Here is a 20,580-nt window from a genome sequence, read left to right as displayed (position 1 = left end):
TTAGATATCTTATGACATTTCACAAGTAATAGCAAAATGGAAAATGGTTTCTCTACATTATTGTCAGGTAATAGTTTAAAAAAAACATAACAATGTGGAGCATTGCGGGGCCCTTTTATTAAGCTGTGTAAGTGTCTACGCGCACCCAACATGCACGAAAATGGAGTTACCGCCTGGCTACCGCATGGCTCTTGCAGTAATTTCATTTTTGGTGTATGTCTGCTACATGCGTCCGAAAAAATAATTTTTATTTTCGGACACGCACACGTAATTACCGCCCGGTTACCGCTTGAGACTCTACCGCTAGGTCAATGGCTGACAGTAAGGTCTCGGACCCAAAATGGACGTGCAACAATTTTCATTTTGCTGCACGTCCATTTTCGACAGAAATTTTTAAAAAAGGTATTTTTTTACAGGTCTGCTGAAAAATGATTCTGTGTGCGCCCAAAACACACGTCTGCACTACCGTAGGCCATTTTTCAGCGTGCCTTTGTAAAAGGGCCCTGACAGCATAAAGTGGACTATTGTGATTATCTGGGAGCTGTACTGGTGCTTGCAAAATAACGCAAACCACAAGGTGGCAGTATAAACAAATATATAAAGCTAAACATCCTTTGGCTCACCCAGAACCAGACTTAATTCCCTAGCCAGGTTTTGCAAGGAGGATCAGGGGATGAGAAGTTTTTTCCAGTGGCTCCAGCAGCTCCTTAAGAATTTCAGCTCTTAATGGATGCAAAATAATTCAGTGATCTCATTTCTACATAGATCCACCGTTGTAGAAATAATCAATGTTCCTCCTGTGAGCCCAGAAAATGTGTGCTTTTGTCCATCCCCTCGACATCTTGGGGGCGGGGGGGAGAATGCCTGACCCTGCAATTGCAAAGTTAATTTGATATCATTAGTGTGGCCTTTACATGATGTGCCAGTGTTTTCAAAGCCACCAGCATTGAGACATTATTGTGTGATGAGGTCTTGGAAAAATTGCTTTCTTTTTAAAGATAAGTCACGTAATGTAATTGAGCAAAACCACTTTCCTAAAGCAAACACAGGTCTCATTATTCTGCTGTGCTGACTGAAAGTATCTGAGATTAATTAATTAATGAGAGAACGCTCACATCTGAAAGAGCTGGAATTGTATTAAAGAAGGAAAGGCGATCCAGGAGGAGCATGCAAACAGTTTTATTGGTCTTACTGGTTCAGAAGAAAACCAGAGCCTTTGTGGGCTGTGGAAGGATAAGGTATGGAGCATCCAGTTTTAGGTGTTTACAGAATGTAAATTTTGAGGTCTGTTGGGAGGTGGAGAACCATTAAATCATGATTTTTACATTATACCTTGGAGCGTTCCTTTTTCCGTGCTTTTTCCAGACTCGCTGCACAGTAATATCCATTCACAGCTCTCCCTAGGACAATCTTTCCATGGCTTCCCCACACTCTCCCTGTTCCCTATGGCCAGCTCTGGCTCTTCCCTCTGCTGCTGCACGACAGGCTTCTCCTGTAGAGGTCTATAAAATGAGTGGCGTGGAAAGGGTAGACGTGAAGCGCCTGTTTACTCTTTCCAAAAATACTAGGACTAGGGGGCATTCGATGAAGCTACAAAGTAGTAAATTTAAAATGAATCGGAGAAACTTTTTCTTCACTTGACATGTAATTAAACTCTGGAATTCGTTGCCAGAGAATGTGGTAAAGGTGGTTAGCTTAGCGGGGTTTAAAAAGGGTTTGGACGGCTTCCTAAAGGAAAAGTCCATAGACCATCATTAAATGGACTATGGGAAACTCCACTACTTATTTCTGGGATAAGCAGCATAAATGTTTTTGTACTTTTTGGGGATCTTGCCAGGTATTTGTGACCTGGATTGGCCACTGTTGGAAACAGGATGCTGGGCTTGATGGACCTTTGGTCTTTCCCAGTATGGCAATACTTATGTACTTATGTGCTCTTGTCATCAGCCTTGGCTCCTGTTTCCCTCCTTCAGCATTTATTGCTGTTCCTGCCATCAGCTCTTTCAGGGTTAGAGGTTACAATAGACTATAAATTAACTTTTTGCCCATATGTATCATCTATAATAAAGGTTTTTTGTTTCCTTAGACACGTGAGACTCTTTTAGACTCTCTTGGATAAGAAAGATGTGCAAAACACTGCTTCATGCACTAGTAATCCAAGGGTTGGATTATGGAAATTTGCTTTCTCCATGGTGACAGAGGGAGGCGGTGGAGCCATGTCTCAGCTGCTGAGAACAGGGGGAACTGGAAGATGGGGCATGTACAGCAAGGAGGAGGAGGGAGACGTATTGGGATAGTTTAAAGGAGGTAAGATTGACAGGGGCGTAGCCACGGGTGGGCCTGGGCCCACCCACTTTGGACTCAGGCCCACCCAGCAATGGTGCAGAGAGACACCAAAAGAATTGATCTGCCGCCGGCACGCTGCAGGCCTTCTTTCCCCTCCCTCCCCTTCGGGCAGCGCTGCAGTCTAACTGTTCAGCTGAGCAAAGCTGCATGGCACCGCCTGGGTCCATCCTGCCACTACGCTGCTGCTTCCGGCTCCGTTGTCATCTTTGTTCTTCTGCTGCTTATCTGCAGCGGATCCGCGCGCTGCCAGGGCTGTCTTGTTGCTGCCTGCGACGACTGCTTCCTGCTGGCCCCGCCTCTTCAGAAAGAGTATCGGAGAAAGTGAGGCCAGCTGGAAGGAAGCAGTCGCAGGCAGCATACAGACAGCCCTGGCAGCGCGCGGATCCGTTGCAGATAAGCAGCAGAAGAACAAAGATGACAACGGAGCCGGAAGCAGTAGCGTAGCGGCAGGATGGACCCGGTGCCATACAGCTTTTCTCAACTGAAGAGTTAGACTGCGGCGCTGCCCGAAGGGGAGGAACGGGAAAGAAGGCCTGCAGCCAGCGTGCCAGTGGTGGCTGGGGAAAGGGAGGGAAAAAACCTGTAGCTGCAGCACATGCTGGCTGGCGGGTGGTTGGTTTGTATGTATGTGTGGGGGGGGGGGGGTCGTCGGGGAGAGACAGGAGCATTGTTTGGATGAGGGAGTGAGACAGGGTAGAGCTAGGTGGGGGGAGGGATGGAGAGATGCTGGAAGGGGAAAGAGAGGGAGAATTGTTGGATATGGGTGGGATGGGGGAGAGGGAGGGAAAGGGCATGAGAGAAAAAAACGCGTTGGACATGGAAGTGGAAGGGAGAGATGAGAGGGGAAATGTTGAACATAGCATTGAGGTGAGGGAAAGGAAGGATGGAGAGATGGTGGTTGGTGGTGGGGGGGGGGGGGTAGAGAGAGATGTCAAACCAGGGGCTCAAGGCAGGGAGAGGGAGAAAAGTTGAACATGAAGGTGGAGGAGAGGAGAGGAAAGGAGAGATGCACAAGTGGGGGAGGGGAGAAAGAGGGAAGATGGCTCCAGGGAGAGAAGATAGACAATCAGTGGCTTAGCCAGACAGCCAGTTTTGGGTGGGCCTGAGCCCAAAGTCGGTGGGCACAAAATTTTCTCTGCTCCGCCCTACCTCCACCTCAAAATATAAGTACTTTAGCTAATGAGGATCCCACCCAGAAACCCACCAACATTAAAATTTATTGTTGGTGGCTTTATGGATGGGGATGGACTCTAAACTGACTAGGGGAAAAAAGGTATATTTTTGCAGCACAATACCAGAAAAACAGAACATTGCTATACATTGCAAAATAAGACAGCAGATGTAAATTCTCAAATTGGACATATTCCAAACACTAAAATGAAAATAAAATGATTTTTTCTACCTTTGTTGTCTTGTGACTTTATTTTTCTGATCATGTTGGTCCCAGTCTCTAATTCTGCTGCTCTCTATCTGCTCCTTTAACTCCACTTCCATTCTTATCTCTCCCTGCCCCTCCATCCATGTGCATCTGCTTCCTCTGCCTTTCCTCCCTCTCCATCCATGCCCAGCATTTCTCCTCTTTTCCCTCCATCCATGTCCAGCATTTCTTCCCTTCCCCTCCTCCATGTCCAACAATTCTCCTCTCTCCACTGCTCTCCTCCATGTACAACAATTCTCCTTTCTCCATTGCCCTCCCCTCCCATCCCATCCATGTCCAGCGATTCTTCTCTCTCCCCTGCCCACCCCTAGTCCAGCTGCATTTCCTTTTTGCCTCTCCTTCCCCTTCACCCTTATGGCCCAGCTCTCCCTATCCCCTCCACCCCATGATCCAACAATTCCCTCTCCCCTCTCTCCCTTCCCATCTACCCCAAATTGGGGTCCAACAAATCCCTGTCTCCAATTTCCACCCTTCTCCCTTATGATGCATTTACTTGTCCACCCTCCCTTCCACCCCTATGGTCTGGTTTCTTCCCTTCCCCCTTATAGCCCAGCAGCTCTGTGTTCCCTCGTTGCACCTCTGTTTCCTGTCCTCTCCAGTTATGGATCCAGCGCAGTGCCTCTCCTCCCCCCCCCCAACCAGTCCTTTCTTCTGTAGCGTCCCGCCTTTATGCAACTTTGTTTAAGTGCAGGAGGAAGTAGGAACGCTGCAGAGGGAAGGACCAGATCGGTGACGGACCAGACAGCCTGTTCCTGTTACCGCTGCCGGCACAGCAAAGAATCTGCCGGTTCAGTTCCGGCTCTCTTCTGAAAAAACTACTTTTTTCTGCCTTCTGTGACCATCAAAGAGACTGTCAGACCTGTCCTGCTCTCCTCCTCGACGGCGTTTCTCTATTCTAGCCTTCCTGCCGCCTTGTGTAGTGACCCCACCAATCAATGTTGGCATTCCAGTGACGTTGTGGTGACGTCAAGCCAAAGGCAGGGAAGCAATGGAGGGGAAGGAAAGCACGAGCCGGCAGCCGGGAACTCCCACGTGGCAGGTATTTTTTTTTGGGGGGGGGGGGGGACACCGGACTTACACGGAGGCAAGGGATCAGATCCGGTGCTCGATCTGCCCCATTCCTATGCAGCTGAGCCAGGTCTCTAGTCGGCAGCGCGGGGCCCCTGAGAGAGCGAGGCCCTGTGCGGCTGCACCGGATTGGAAGAGCAGGACAAATTGGGTGGGCCTGACCTGAGATTGGGTGGGCCTGGGCCCACCCAGGCCCACCCGTAGCTACGCCCCTGGTCCACCATCTCTCTCTCCCTCTCCTTTGTGTCCTGGGTCCAATATCTCTCTCCCCTTCCCATACAGCATCTCTACCTTCCTCCCCTCTACCATGATGTCCAACATTTCTCTCTCCCTTGTGTTCTGGTCCAGCATCTCTCTCCTTCCCATGCAGCATTTCTCCCTTCCTCCCCTCTACCATCATGTCTAACATTTCTCCCTTCCCTCCACCCCTATGCCCACCATTTCTCCCTCCTCTCCACCCCTATGTTAAACATTTCTCCCCCTCTCACCACCTATCCCCTCGCTATGCAGCATGTCTCCCTCCCCTCCACCTCATATGCAGCCAAGACTTCTCCCTTCCTTACCCCTCCAACCCTTTGCTGCATCTCTCCCTTCTTCCCCATGCAGCATCTCCCCCACCCACCATGCCTCATCTTTCCATCTTCCCTCCCCCATGCAACATCTTTTCCCCATCAATCCTACCCCCGTGCAGCAACTTTCACCCCATCTTCCCTCACCCTCATTGCAGGTCCGCCCAGCAGCAGTGTTCCTGTAGCTCGCAGCAATTCCGGTCGCAGGCTCGGCGATTCCGGTCGCAGGCTCGGCTCGCTGCAATTCCCACATGCTGCCTGCCGGCTGCCGCTCAACAATCTCCTTGCAGCTACTAAGCGCTAATCCGGAAGCCTCTCCTCTGCCATAACTTCCGGTTTCTGCCCAGTCAAGATACGGCAGAGGAGAGGCTTCCGGTTAGCGCTTAGTAGCTGCAAGGAGATTGTTGAGCGGCAGCCGGCAGGCAGTGTGTGGGAATCGCTGCAGGCCTGACCCCAAATTGGGTGGGCCCAGGCCCACCCGGGCCCGCCAGTGGCTACACCCCTGAGAAGGGCGCCCACTTTGACACAAATCGGGAGATGGGCGTCCTTCTCCCAGGGTCACCCAATCAACATAATCAAAACCCAATTTTGGGCGCCCTCAACTGCTTTCCCGTCGCGGGGATGACCAACGTTCCCGGGGGCATATCGGAAGCATAGTGAAGGCGGGACTGGGGCGTGCTTAACACATTGGCGTCCTCGGCCAATAATGGAAAAAAGAAGGGCATCCCTGACGAGCACTTGGTTGACTTTACTTGATCCATTTTTTTCTTATGACCAAACCTCAAAAAGGTGCCCGAACTGACCAGATGACCACCGGAGGGAATTGGGAATGACCTCCCCTTACTCCCCCAGTGGTCACTAACTCCCTTCCACCCTAAAAAAAAAACTTTAAAATTATTTTTGGCCAGCCTCAAATGTCATATGCAGGTCCCTGGAGCAGTTTTAGTGGGTGCAGTGCACTTCAGGCAGGCGGACCCAGGCCCATCCCCCTCTACCTGTTACATGTGGTGGTAAATGTGAGCCCTTCAAAACCCACCACAAACCCACTGTACCCACATGTAGGTGCCCCCATTCACCCCTTAGGGCTATGGTAGTGTTGTATAGTTGTGGGTAGTGGTTTTGGGGGGGGGGGGGGGGCTCAGCACACAAGGTAAGGGAGCTATGCACCTGGGAGCAATTAATGAAGTCCACTGCAGTGCCCCCTAGGGTGCCCGGTTGGTGTCCTGGCATGTCAGTGCACTACGAATGCTGGCTCCTCCCACGACCAAAGGGCTTGCATTTGGTCGTTTCTGAGATGGGCGTCCTCTGTTTCCATTATCGCCGAAAACCAGGGACGACCATCTCTAAGGTCGACCTAAATGTTGAGATTTGGGCGTCCCCAACTGTATTATCGAAACGAAAGACGGACGCCCATCTTGTTTCGATAATGAGTTTCCCCACCCGTTCGCCGGGATGTCCTACGAGGACATCCTCAGGAAAACTTGGGCACCCCGTTCGATTATGCCCCTCCACGTGCTTTTGTTTTTTTGTTTTTCTGTTTTTTGTATTGTTTTATAAATATCAATAAACATATTGAACTTAAAAAAAAAAAAAGAATTCCAGCCATGCATACGAGGCTTCAGTGTCAATTTAGTTCTGTTTGGTTTTTTTTGTTGGTGGGTAAAGTATTGATTCTGATAATGTTATCATTTGTGCTTGTTTCCGTGGCAACAGTGTGTTTTCCCATGTTTGTGCACATATTTTGCATACAAACTGTTTACATGCAATTTGGTTATAGCACTGAGGGCAATAAAATGTTTCTTATACATGCATTAGGAAAGCCTAATGCACGGCTGTAACGCACAACTTTAATATATTGGCCTCTCCATCTCTGGCTAAACTGTAGTATTCCTTTAAAGGCTATAGAAAAACCACATACACACAGAAAAAGAGGATTTGGAAAAGGAAATGTCTATTTATTAAATAAAAAAAGAAATGCTTTGATCCAAGAAATTGGATGCAATTTCTGGGAGCCTTTAAGCTCTCTATTAGCAGCTTTGTTGAGGTGTGACCTTATTTCTAGCAGCCTCATTTACTAATTATCTTTAATGCTAATCTGATCTTCACTGGACAGCCCCCTATTGTGGAAATTCTGCCATATAATGTGTAACCTTCAGTTTTATTTAATATACTGTCTATTGAATAATCAGCTAGGCGATTTTACAATGTGATTAGGACAAGATAAAAATAATCTCATAAGCATCTGGAATTGTAGTAGGAACACCACAATTAACACATGAAGGAAGGAGGGGGATCTAATGGTAACTGGAAGGGATAGGACCAACCCAGATCCTCATAGCCCAGTCATGAGAATGCGATCAGAGGGAAACAGTGGCGTGGGCCGGGGCCCACCCACTTAGGTCTCAGGCCCACCCAACAGTAGCACAAGTTTAGTGGTAGCTGGTGGGGATCCCAATCTCCGCCAGATGAATTCCCCCTGATGGTAATGTAAGCCACATTGAGCCTGCAAAGAGGTGGGATAATGTGGGATACAAATACAATAAATAAAATAAATAAAAACGGTACTCTTCATGATACCAGCACATGCGCATGCCTGCTGTACACTGCAAAGGTGGAAAAAATAAATTTTTCCGCCAGCTGAGATATTCTTTTGGTGGGGGGGGGGGGGGGGGGAAAGAACACTTGGTGCCCACCCACTTCTTGCCTAGGCCCACCCAAAATCTGTTGTCTGCCTACGCCCCTGGAGGGAAATGTAGGATTGAAAAAGTGAGGCAGGATTTAAAGTGCAGGGAAAGAGAGAGGTCATCCTACAATAATACTTAGTGGAGGGACCTAAGGACATTTTGCTGAGTCAATCAAAGTGATCATGTTGGAACATAAGTTTGCTAGCCTGAAAGGTGAGAGATCCACAATAAAATATTCAGTGCAAAAGCACTAGGATCTTATAGGAAATCCTGTAAGGGCTGACCCAATTTCAGTTTGGCTTCGGATTCGGCACCGAAACCAGCCTGTGCATTTTTGACTGAAACACCGTCTCCATGATCTGTTCCCCGCGATCACTCTCCACCCCCCCCCCCCCATTCTGCCTGACCACCTGTAGACCTCCCCAGGCTTAAGTTAGGAAGCCCTGGTGGTCTAGAGGCCTCTTCAGGGGGCAGGATCGAGCCTCAACTGCCCTGTGCTGCTGCTCTGTCGCAGTGGCTACTGAGATTTCCTGTGGCCTACCAGTGCTGGTTCCAATTGCAAAATGATTTCCAGGACCTCCTTGAATGGTCAGGTGCGATTAGGGTTACCATACGTCCGGATTTCCCCGGACATGTCCTCTTTTTGAGGGCATGTCCGGGGCGTCCGGCGGATTTTGCCCGCGCCCACGTTTGTCCGGATTTCTGGACAAACGTGGGCGCGGGTGCGGGCAGGCGCGTGCGTGCGGTGGGCGTGTGGGCGGGCGATCGGCGCCGTGGGTCTGGTGACCTGGTCTCCCGTCCCCTCCCCTTCCTTACCATGTTCCCTGGTGGTCTAGTGACGTCTTCGGGGCAGGAAAGAGCCCCCTCTTTCCTGCCCGGAGCGCTGCCTCCCCTGTCTATCATCCTTCTCGGTCTGGCTGGGGATTCAAAATGGCCTCCGAGAGTTGAACTCTCGCGAGGCCGCTTCAACTCTCGGTGGCCATTTTGAATCCCCAGCCATACCGAGGAGGATGCAGCAGGCAAGGGCAGGCAGCGCTCCGGGCAGGAAAGAGGGGGCTACTAGACCACCAGGGCTAGACAGTAAGTGAGGGGGGGGGTATGTGATGGGGGGAGGGGACTATGTGACGGGGGGGGAATAGGGGCGGAACCCGGACCTGAAGGGGGCGTGGCAGGGGCAGGGCATGAGGCGTGGCGGGGCGGGGTAGGGGGGCGTGACATGTGTCCTCTTTTTCAGAGGACACAAAATGGTAACCCTAGGTGCGATGGCAGAGAGGGGGGGGGCTGGTTTAGTCGGGTGTAAGGGAGTAGTTTCAGTTTCTGCTGAAACTGAGCAGCCAATTTAAGATCCTGGGTTTGGTCAGTCTCTAGAATCCTGTATGAAGCTGGAAGCCAATGTTTTCCTGCCTTTGGAAATAACCTGTGAGGTTGCCAACAGGGCGACCGAGTGTGGGGGGGGGGGCGGGGGGGAGGCAAAATTCCCTGGACCCAGCTCCAAGGGGGGGGGGGGGTCCCAGGCCTGGCACAGGCAAGCTTCTTCCTGCCTGTTTCCGGGACTGGTCTGTCTTCTCTTAAAGAGGTCAGTCTGTCTCCTGCTGCCCAGATGATCGTATTAACGCAATATTCGGCGGCACAAGCAGCAGGAGATGACAACAGCAGTCGGTAAGGGAGCGGATGGTGCAAGTTGGTGCAGTGGCAGTCCGAGTGTGAGGGGACTGCATGGTGGTGGCAGCCTGAGTGGGTGGGGGGGGGCACAGTGGTCCGGTCCTGCCCCGGAACTGGCTGGATCTCTCGGCGGCCTTGGTCACAAAAGCTCATGATCTGTGTGAACGTTTTTTTTTTTTTTTTTTGATCCTCCAAGATATTGGAACAGGTTAAACCAAGCTTCCATAACATGTAGGAGTTCATTTAAAAAACCTCTACCTGTGGAAATAGCAGCATTCACATTGGCTAGATGTGTAAAATGGCGATTTCTTAAAGTTGTTTACATGTGTAGATGGCCAGGACACATATCTCTGGTCGGGGGGGGGGGGTGTTTTTGGCAGTGGTTTGATTTCCCTGTCAGCTTTTGCATTGGCTCTGAGGTATGGTAAGGTTTTGTAAAAGTGCTCATTTCAGCCAGGGCGTTAAATGAGGGAGTAAGGGGGCAAATTTCACTAGGAGTGGCCTAGTGGTTAGGGTGGTGGACTTTGGTCCTGGGGAACTGAGGAACTGAGTTTGATTCCCACTTCAGGCACAGGCAGCTCCTTGTGACTCTGGGCAAGTCACTTAACCCTCCATTGCCCCATGTAAGCTGCATTGAGCCTGCCATGAGTGGGAAAGCGCGGGGTACAAATGTAACAAAAATAAAATAGATACTATTGGAGATTCTAGATGGAATGTTGCTACTGTTGAGATTCTGTTGCTACTATTGGAAATTCTACATGGAATGTTGCTACTATTGGAGATTCTACATGGAATGTTGCTATTCCACTAGCAACATTCCATGTAGAAGGCTGCGCAGGCTTCTGTTTCTGTGAGTCTGACGTCCTGCCACTTTGGTGATCTGCAAGGGCCGACTTCTACATGGAATGTTGGAACATTCCATGTAGAATCTCAAGTAGTAGCAACAGTGGAGGAGTGGCCTAGTGTTTAGGGTGGTGGACTTTGGTCCTGAGGAACTGAGTTCGATTCCCACTGCAGGCACAGGTAGCTCCTTGTGACTCTGGGGAAGTCACTTAACCCTCCATTGCCCCATGTAAGCCGCATTGAGCCTGCCATGAGTGGGAAAGTGCGGGGTACAAATGTAACAACACCCATTTTTTATTTTTGTGTAAAAGTTTTTAACTTTTTTTTTTTTTATGTGCAGCTTCCCTAATTAATCAGTGCCACAGATACACATATCCCCTGATATTCAGCCAGTGGCAGGCAGCGTGGTTAGCCACCTCTGCTGGCTCTGACCCCGGGTATTCAATGCTGGGCTGTAGCTGGCGACTGGCATTGAATATTTGGTTTCAGTTTAGGCTGTGGCACCTTAACCGGTTAAGCGCGTATGCAGTACTAGCTGCTTAAGTTAACCAGCAGTTAAAAGTAGACCTGCTGAATTAGCCAGTTTAACTCTGAATATTTGTGCTTAGTTGGCTAAGTCATGTGACATAGCCAGTTAGTGGCTAGCTGCTAATATTCATCAGAGATAACCGGCTATCTTGTGCTGAATATTAGCATTTAGCCGGCTAAGCGCTATTTAAACCAGCCGGGAGCTGTTTCTGGACGGTTAAAGAGCACTGAATATCAGGCCCATAGTTTTTGAAATAAGGCCACTATGGGGTAATTCTGTAACAGTTCTGGTTAATGCGCGTTAAAGATGCTAACACGCCTATAACGTGGCTTAGTAAACAGGGCCCCATGTTTGTTAATAATATGTAAATTATCTTTGAATCAAGCATGTTTCCAGAAGATTCGAAGGTGGCCAATGTAACACTCATTTTTAAAAAGGGTTCCAGAGGTGGTCCGGGAAATTATAGACCGGTGAACGTGACGTCAGTGCCAGGCAGAATAGTAAAGACTATTATACAGAACAAAATTACAGAGCATATACATAAGCGTGGATTAATGAGACAAATTCAATGTGGATTTAGTGAAGGTCTATAAAATAGTGGGTAGATGTGAATCGCTTGTTTACTCTTTCCAAAAATACTAAGACTAGGGGGCACAGGATGAAGCTACAAAGTAGTAAATTTAAAACAGCAGGGTTTAAAAAAGGTTTGGATAATTTCTTAAAAGAAAAGTCCGTAAGACTTTATTAGGATGGACTTGGGAAAATCCACTGCTTATTCCTAGGATAGCTGCACTGTCAATAAACTATGGCAATACTCTACTGTGACCTCTTAAACATACAATACACAAACCAGTAGAGGTGATCTTAGGAGTGTCTACTATTTTTCTAGTCTACATGCTGTGGGCCCCTATTCTGTGACGGATGTAATAATCGACTGACCCCTTCCTACCACTATTTTCAATTTTTTTATAATTTTTCAATGTTTTTCAGTATTTATGTTATTAAATGTCTTATGACATCAACAAGACTTATATTTTTCTCCGTAAAGCTTATGTCTACTCCCATATAGATCAAGATATCAGACAGTGTTGGATAACCATTACGGCTTTGGCGGCTATACGTTTAGCGCTCATTTAATTGACCTTAAAGCAGTGGCATAGACAGACCTCGATTTGGGAGGGGGCATGAGCCCAAAGTGAGGGGAGGCACATACCTGGGCTGGTGGGGGGGTCCCCAAGCCTTGCCAGCAGAAGCTTTCATGCGGCGGTATTCAGCGCTATGCTGCCTGCTATGCTTTCCCTCACCCTCGTATGCATGCTCGGTTTTAGTGAAATTGAACATGCATGAACATCTGAGCATGTGCAGGTGAGAGGGGGAAAGCAGGGCAGGCAGCGCTGTGGCAAATATCACTGCGGGAAAGCTTCTGCTGGTGGGGCTCGGGGACTCCCGCCAGCCAAACCAGCAGACCTTGGGGAGGGAGGGGGTAGAACCCAAATTAGGGGGCCCAGACCCCCAAGGCCCCCTCTGTGGCTATGCCACTTAAAGGCAGGTTCTGATGGCGTCTGGAATCTTCTGTGATCCTCTCGCGTATGGACCTATGACAGCTGCTCTCTGTAACATTGAGGGCATAACTGAAGCTGAAATTTGTATGAATAATGTGATTTCAGCTCTTCCTGTGAGAGATACATTTCCCTGAATCTGAAGTTAGTGTGTGCGTGTTGATGGGTCTGTGCCAATGGCTGACAGCACTGCTCAAAAGATGATCTAATCTCACTTGGGAATCCTTTTTGGCCTGCTTTTAGCCAATGAAATGTTCTCAGCTGGAGTGTGGATGCTGATTCTGTATGAGTAAGACTTTTTCTTCAAACTCTTGGAGGTGGAAAACAGTCAGGAAACAGCCACGCCTTGGCAAAGGAATCCTGGTCTACAGCTTTCCTTGGTCAGTGAAAGAAACAAGTCTGAATTCAGTCACTTTTTTTTTTTTTTTTGTAAAAGATAAGCCTACATATTTTCTGTCTCATAAAAACATAGAAAATGATGGCAGAGAGAGAGGCCATAGTGCAGGGGCAGAATGTCAGGGATCTGAGACCCTGGGCAATAAGAGTCATGGACCCCCCTCCCCCCCCAACGTCTCATCCAACATAAATTATTGGTTCTATATGTATTATAACCAGGGGCTTAGCCAGACTTCGGCGGGAGGGGGGGGTCCAGAGCCCGAGGCACATGTTAGCTCCCCCCCCCCGCCGCCACCACCACCACCAACAACAACTTTGACCCCCCCCCCTCCCGCCGTCACCTAACTTTGCTGGCGGGGGACCCCCAACTCCCGCCAGCCGAGGTCCTCTTCTTCCTTCGTTCTGTTTCTGAGTCTGACGTACGTGCAGGAAGTCAGACTCAGAAACAGAACGAAGGAAGAAGAGGACCTCGGCTGGTGGGGGCTGGGGTCCCCCGCCAGCAAAGGTAGCAGACAGCGGGAGGGGGGGGGGGTCCAGGCCCCTGTGGCTCCACGTAGCTATGCCCCTGATTGTAACAGTTCTAAAAATTCACTCTAGACAAAAACCTAATGTAGAAATATACAAAGTCATTAAATTATGCTAGTGGTGTATGTGAGCTACAAATTTGCCCCCATTTACTAAGCCATTTGGCTGTGTTGGCATTAGTACATGGCAGACAGCCGCAAGTGTGGCTACGTAAACAGCGGGGTTGGAAAGATCTGCATGTTGCTTTGTTTTCTAAATGCTGCTGAGACTACAACAATGGTTCTCAAACTTTTTTCATTTGGGACACACGTGATGGCCAATGTTCACATATGTGACATACCGCATACATGACCCTCACAGATGCAAATTTCTCCATGGAAGTTACCGTACAAAAACTTATTCTGATTCTTATGTCATCTGAGCGTAAGAACATAAGTGTTGCCATACTGGCATGGACCGAAAGGGACTCACAGAAACAGAAGCCTGCGCGGCCACATTGCCGATCTGCAAGGGCAGGCTTCTACTTGGAATGTTGCTAGTGGAATAGCAACATTAACATTCCATGTAGAATCTCAAATAGTAGCAACAGAATCTCAATAGTAGCAACATTCCATCTAGAATCTCCAATAGTAGCAACATTCCATGTAGAATCTCAAATAGGGAAAGGGAAATGGGACTTGATATACTGTCTTTCTGAGGTTTTTGCAACTACATTCAAAGTGGTTTACATATATTCAGGTACTTATTTTGTACCAGGGGCAATGGAGGGTTAAGTGACTTGCCCAGAATCACAAGGAGCTGCAGTGGGAATCGAACTCAGTTCCCCAGGATCAAAGTCCATTGCACTAACCACTAGGCTACTCCTCTACTCCATCAAACCCAGTTTCCTGTTTCCAATAGTGGCTAATCCAGGTCACAAGTACCTGTTGAGATCCCAGAACAGTAAAACAGATTTTATTCTGCTTATCCCAAATAAGCAGTGGATTTTCCCATCTTAAGGGCTCATGGACTTTTCTTTTAGGAAATGATCCAAACCTCTTCAAAACCTGTTAAGCTAACTGCTTTTACCACATTCTCTGACAACAAATTCCAGACTTTAATTACACGTTGAGTGAAGAAATATTTTCTCCAATTTGTTTTAAATGTAATGCTTAATAGCTTCACAGCAACATAAATCTCTCCAATACCAGGCACATTGTGAAATACAAAACCTAAAAACAAAATTCAACTCCCATACATGTAGCAAACATGTCATACAACAGTAACACTAATTCTATGGTTCAAACAGCAAGAACCCTACTTATGAATAGGCAGCACTACAAGTATTACACAGGGCCTAAAACACCAACACACCTACTAAAGGTAAAACAGAACAAGTGGGACATACAGAAACTATATGCAAACAGAGTATTACTCATTGGCTACATGCAAAACACAGACCCTCACCAATGCAGAACAAGGGATCACAAATTACAAATAGAATTATGAAGACAAAAATTGACCTACGAACCCAAAAAGTCAAACTTAGTATGTACAGCAACACTAAATAAATAAAAACAGAAATGCATTTCCTTTTGTATACAACACAATAGAAAGACATCCATGATGCACATTTTCCTACGCTAAGATATTTTGGTTAATAAATTTCAAAATTTTCCACTATGCTGGCTTCAGTTTCTCTTTTCTGCTTTCCTAGCTGTCTTCTACTCTCTTTTCACTGGCTGTTGCCCATTTGCTACTACTACTTATCATTTCTATAGCGCTACTAGACGTAAGCAGCGCTGTACATTTGTCACTTCTACTCTCTCCTCCTGTCTTGTTCCATTCCCTCACTACATCTGTCTCTGACACACTGATTTTTCCACCCTCGTTTTCATTTCTGCTGTGTTCACTCAAACTTTACCCTCTTTCTCGCTTTCCAGTTCTCCATCCCCTGTGTTCTTTTCACCTACCTAACAACTTTCCATCTCCCTCTCTCACCCCTTAGCTCTCCCATTTCTGGACTCACTCCTTCCGCAGTCTCCTATTCCCTTTATCTTTCATCTACTTCCCATTACCACATTCCTCCCCTCTCTACTCACTATCGTCCTCACTCATCTCCTTGATTACCCCTCCCCCATGGCCTCTCCCATGTGGTTCCACCATTCCCAGTATCCTCCCCTCCCTCCACCATTATAGCCCAGGATTTCTCCCCCCCCCCCAACACCTTTGTAGCCTCTCTTCCCTTCTGCCCCCACCCATGGTCCAGCATGTTCCCATCTATCTTCTTTCCCTCCCTCCCTTCCTTCTGTACCAAGGTCCAACATATTTCTATCTCTCCCTGCCTCTGCTGTCCAGCATCCTTCACTGCTTCTTGTCTGCTGCAGGTTCAACATCTCTCTCTCCCCCTCCTCCCCCCATTGTCTAGCATGTATCCATTGGGCCAACATCTCCCCCTCCCTTTTCCTTCCCAAGTCCAAAATATCTCCCTCCCTCTCCTATGCCCTGGGTCCAACACCTCTCCCTCCCAGGTTCCAATATCTCTTCCTCTCTGGGGTCCAACACCTCTCCCTCTCTCATTCCATGAGGTCCAACATTTCTCTCTCTCTTCCTTCCTTCCTTCCTTCTCACTGTCCAGTATTTCTTCCCCCTGCTTCCTTCCTTCACTCCCATTATCCAGTAACACTCCCTTCCCTCCCTCTTCCCCTTGGTCCAACATCTCTCCTCTTGCTTCCCTCCTCTTCAGCCACTGTCCAACATCTCTCTCTCACGCTCTCCCTCCCCCAGGTCTACTCTCTCCATCTGGCTTCCTTTCCTCCCATTGTCCAGTATCTGTCTCCTCTGGGTCCAATAGCTCTCTCCCTCTCTCTTCCTTTCCCTCCTTCTGTTCAACATCCCCCCCCCCCTCTGTCTACCTTAAAGTGGTTCTCTGTACAAGTAAGTAGTAGCAGCAGCAATTCACACAAGCCGTCTACCACTAAGCTTGGACCCTGCTGTCTGCTACATTCTGCCCTTGCAGATGTAGGAAGTTAGGTCAGAAATGGGTGGGATGCAGCAGAGAGAAAAATGCCAGGCTCAGTGGCACATAGCCTGCCTGATCGCTGCCACTGCTGGTGACCTTTACAAACACTTTAAGGTAGACTGGGGGTGGGTGGGTCAGATACAGGGGCAATGCCATGGCCAGAAGAGGGAGGGAGGGGGAGTGCTGCACCTGGGGTGGAGGGGAGGGAGAAAGATGGACACATGGGGAGATGTTCTGGAGTCTGGACTGCCAACAACTGCTCTGGGCCTTCACACTTTGCCTGGTTGCCTGAATGGTCAGTCTGCCCCTTCTATATGCTCTATCCAGTCTGTCCATCCATTACCAACTACTAAGCTATACTCGCCTTTCATCTCCCTCGGAGATCCTGTGGGTGCTTCTCCCATGCTTTTCTTGAATTCAGATCAGACCTTATCACCTCTGCTGGGAGGCTGTTCCACCCTGTCTGTGAAGTATTTCCTCAGGTTACTCTTGTTTCTGCTCACTTTTACCTTCATGCTATCTACCCCCCTCATTCCAAAGCTTGCTTTCAATTGAAAGGGGCCTGCTTCCTGTGTATTTATACCATGGCCCTAAATGTCCTTATCTTACTTCCCCTGCCTCTTTTTTTCCCCAAGTCTTAAGATCTTTAAGTCTGTTCCCAAATGGGTTATGCCAAAGGCCACTGACCTTTTTAGTAGCTCTCTATTGCAGTGACTTTGCCAGGCATGAATAGAAAAACGACTCTTTCCTGACTTGCCAGTATGGTGCAGTACACTGAAGCTTAGCATTTTGAGAGGGATTCCTCAGTGGATGGAAAAAAACAGAGATAGAAGCAGGACTTTTTTTGAGGGGGTACTTGGGGGTACTGAGTACCGGCACCTTTTCCATTGTTAAAATTGACCCATGGTCTCCAAGTTTTAATGAAAGAGCTCAGGCTCTTCACACCAATTCTGCCTTGTTATAGATTCTGTGACTGGTTGCAGAGGGCCTGGCTATTGTGGGGTGGGTCCCTCAGTGATCACCCCAGCCCTGAAGGATGGCCTGGCATTTGAATATCAGCACCTTTTTCGCTAGAAAAAATGCGCGCGGTAGAAGTTAATGGTAGTCAAGAATGAATTTCTTTTAAGGGACTGGAGCCGGCCTGCCAGTTCAAAGACAATGCAGTGGGCTGCTGAGCAGAAGACCTGGGCCTTCTAGTTCCCAATGAGGAACATGAATGAAAAGTACTACCAGGTTCTCATAATGTGTGTATATATATTTCTATGCACAGAGTTGTTTGGAACTAAACTATTTGTACTATAAGGTCCCCGTCCTGAAGCCTGTTCTGTTTTTTAGGCTGTTTTAAATCTGAAATGTTGGTTCTCCCTGATTCCCTGTTTAGAACCCTTCTAATTTTACCTTATACAGATTCTGGTCTGTGTCTTGGCCTGGACCCTTCATCTCCCATGGTTCTGTGACAGGGACCACACCATGTACAATATTACTACTACTACTTATCATTTCTATATCGCTACTAGATATACGCAGCGCTGTACACTTGAACAGGAAGAGACACTCCCTGCTGGACAGAGTTTACAATCTAATTAGGACAAACAGTACAGAATGGACAGCTGTCTTAGGCTGGGTCTGTGCCGAGTTGAGGAGCGCATGCACGTACAACTCTCCTGTCCTTTACTTTCAGCACTGATCAGTATGGCACTAGAAGGGAACTGGGCTATCGGGTCATCGATCTAAGGAAAGGGTGGAAGTGAAAGAGAGACTTAGTGAGGCCTGTGTGTCTGACTGTGAAAGAACCAAAGGAACTGGACCAGGCAGAAAGGATATCCAGGTCGGGGAGAAAGGAGTAGGGCAGGGAGGACACCTGCTTCTCCTCACAAGGTCCGTCTTAAACATGTTGAGGACAAGGCAGAAATTTGGGAAGAGGCCCCAAAGCTCACCAGCAGGCTCTGCGTCCTTGGGGTGGCCCCCTGCTTTCCCATACTAAGATCCCATAACCCTCCACCTCTCTTCCCTGCCTTTCTCCATGAACTTACTCCTCCTCTCCATCTACTCAGCTCTAACGTCTCCTCTCCCCTCCCCCCCCCAAGTAACAAATTTGAGACACAAGCAAGCTTGCAAAGGCTCTTATTTTTCTCATGCACAATTAATGTAAATATGAAAAAGTGCCTAGCTTTGCTACAAAATCTAACCTAACCCTGCGCTGCTATAAGCAGCTTAAGGGCTGTGATTATAAATGCCCTAGAGCGGAGTTCGTGCGAGGCTGTAGTACAGACATGATTAATAGCTGCTTAGAGCATTTGATGAGACTCTGTATAACCAGCCACACCCCTCTTTATTCACTTTCCTAATGTTGGAAGGAAGGGGGGCAGGGAGGAAAAAAAGATGTGTCCTAAAACATACTAAGTATTATAATAGCTGAGGGCAGGGGTAGTTCCTCTGTAGTAGGGGGATAGAGTTTTTCGCAAAAGCATACATACATGTATGTTGGTAGGTTTTTCAGCAAAGCTAAGGAATCCTAATGATTTGATTTTCCTCAAACGAATAAGTAAAAAGAAAAAAAAAAATCTCTTGCCGGCAATTGGAGTTGCTAACCAGGGAAGGTGGGTCAGTGGTGCCTTGGGGGGAGAGGGGGCGGGGTTTAAACCCGAGCAGTCAGCTGCGGCCCCTCGGAGCACGTGTGCAGTGCGCTGCAGCCACCTCTGGGGGGCTTCCTAGCCCTTGCTGAGTCACCTCCCTGTCCGGTCTCGGACTGTGAGCAAGGGCGGGAGGAGGTGACACACATGTGCACAGCGGCCGCAGCACCGGCCTGCAAGATCCTTTGGTCCAGCAGACGGGCACCGAAGGGGGATGGTGTGTGAGTCGCCCCGGAGATGGGCAACCAGCCTGGGAGAGCCGAGGAGCCGCAAGAAGGTGGGTGGAGCGCGATCCGAGGGACCTTGGCCGGAACAGCGTCAGTGTGTCTGCTGCATCCCTCCCTTTGCACGCTTTTAGCGGCAGAGCACCTGCAGGCTTTGCTGGGAATGGGCTAAAGGTCTTCTTCAGCCGCCCTCCTTAAATGTATCTGTGGCACTACAGCGCTGAAATTCCTTGGCTTAGTTGGGTCTCGGTCTTACTTCCAAGGTACAAGCGCACATCGGAACCGTCTGCAAGTGTCTCCTACTTGGCTGGGTTATGGAGCCTAAGTGTTAGTACCGATCGCCTTATGAGGGAAAGGATTGAGGGGAGGGGTAGCTTTATTTTACATGAGTTGGTCCTGCTTTTTCGTTTTTTTGCATGTAGGTATTTCCTAGTTCTAATGAATTAATAATAAGTCCTAGTAAATCAATTTCCTAAAGAAAAGCGGGACTGTACCTAACTCTGCACATACATCTGGAGGGAAGAGCCGGCTGGGAATTAAAATTGTAGTCCAGTTTAAAGTGTGAGCTGGGGAGTGACTGGAGGTGTTGTGCCTTGCAGTACAGGGAATGGCCATACTCAACTCAAGGAACGATTCTAATTCTTTTTTTTTTTAATGTACAAATCAAAATACTGGATTTAATTTTAACTTGCATATATAAAGCTAATTCATAGATCAGATCTGTAGGTAGGTCATTGGGAATGCTTGGTTCTGCCCATGGCTTTTCTAAAGACCTTCCCTAATGGGGGAAATGGCTTTTAAGTTTACTGGTTGGGTTTGTATTAGAGGTTTGCCTTCAAGTAAACTGAAGCTTTCTTTGCAGTTAAGTAGGATTCCATAGTGTTTCAAATCTAGGGGTTTGAGTCTTGCATTTTGTATTTTTCAAATTGATTGTGCTCAGGACGTTTTGAAGAAAAATTCTGCCTCTGACTTGTGTCTCTCCTGACTTGTGTTTCCTTGAACCTGCCTCTGGTTCTTTCTTCCTAGTGCAGATGTCAGTCTGTTTTCTCTCTTCCTTTCCCACTGGGCACCAGAAAGCCCAGTCTGGCATAACATAGGCAACC

At 48.2% G+C, this 20,580-nt stretch overlaps 1 protein-coding gene across 1 annotated transcript in view; it reads left to right on the top strand.

The window, feature by feature from the left end:
* SPECC1 (sperm antigen with calponin homology and coiled-coil domains 1) overlaps positions 1 to 20,580 on the top strand; it is a 217,134-nt gene that overhangs the window by 30,382 nt on the left and 166,172 nt on the right. The gene's annotated exons all lie outside the window — the stretch shown is intronic.

The sequence above is a fragment of the Microcaecilia unicolor genome, chromosome 13 (assembly GCF_901765095.1).
Source record: "Microcaecilia unicolor chromosome 13, aMicUni1.1, whole genome shotgun sequence".
Lineage (NCBI taxonomy): Eukaryota > Metazoa > Chordata > Amphibia > Gymnophiona > Siphonopidae > Microcaecilia > Microcaecilia unicolor.
This window is presented reverse-complemented; position numbering and strand designations above follow the sequence as displayed.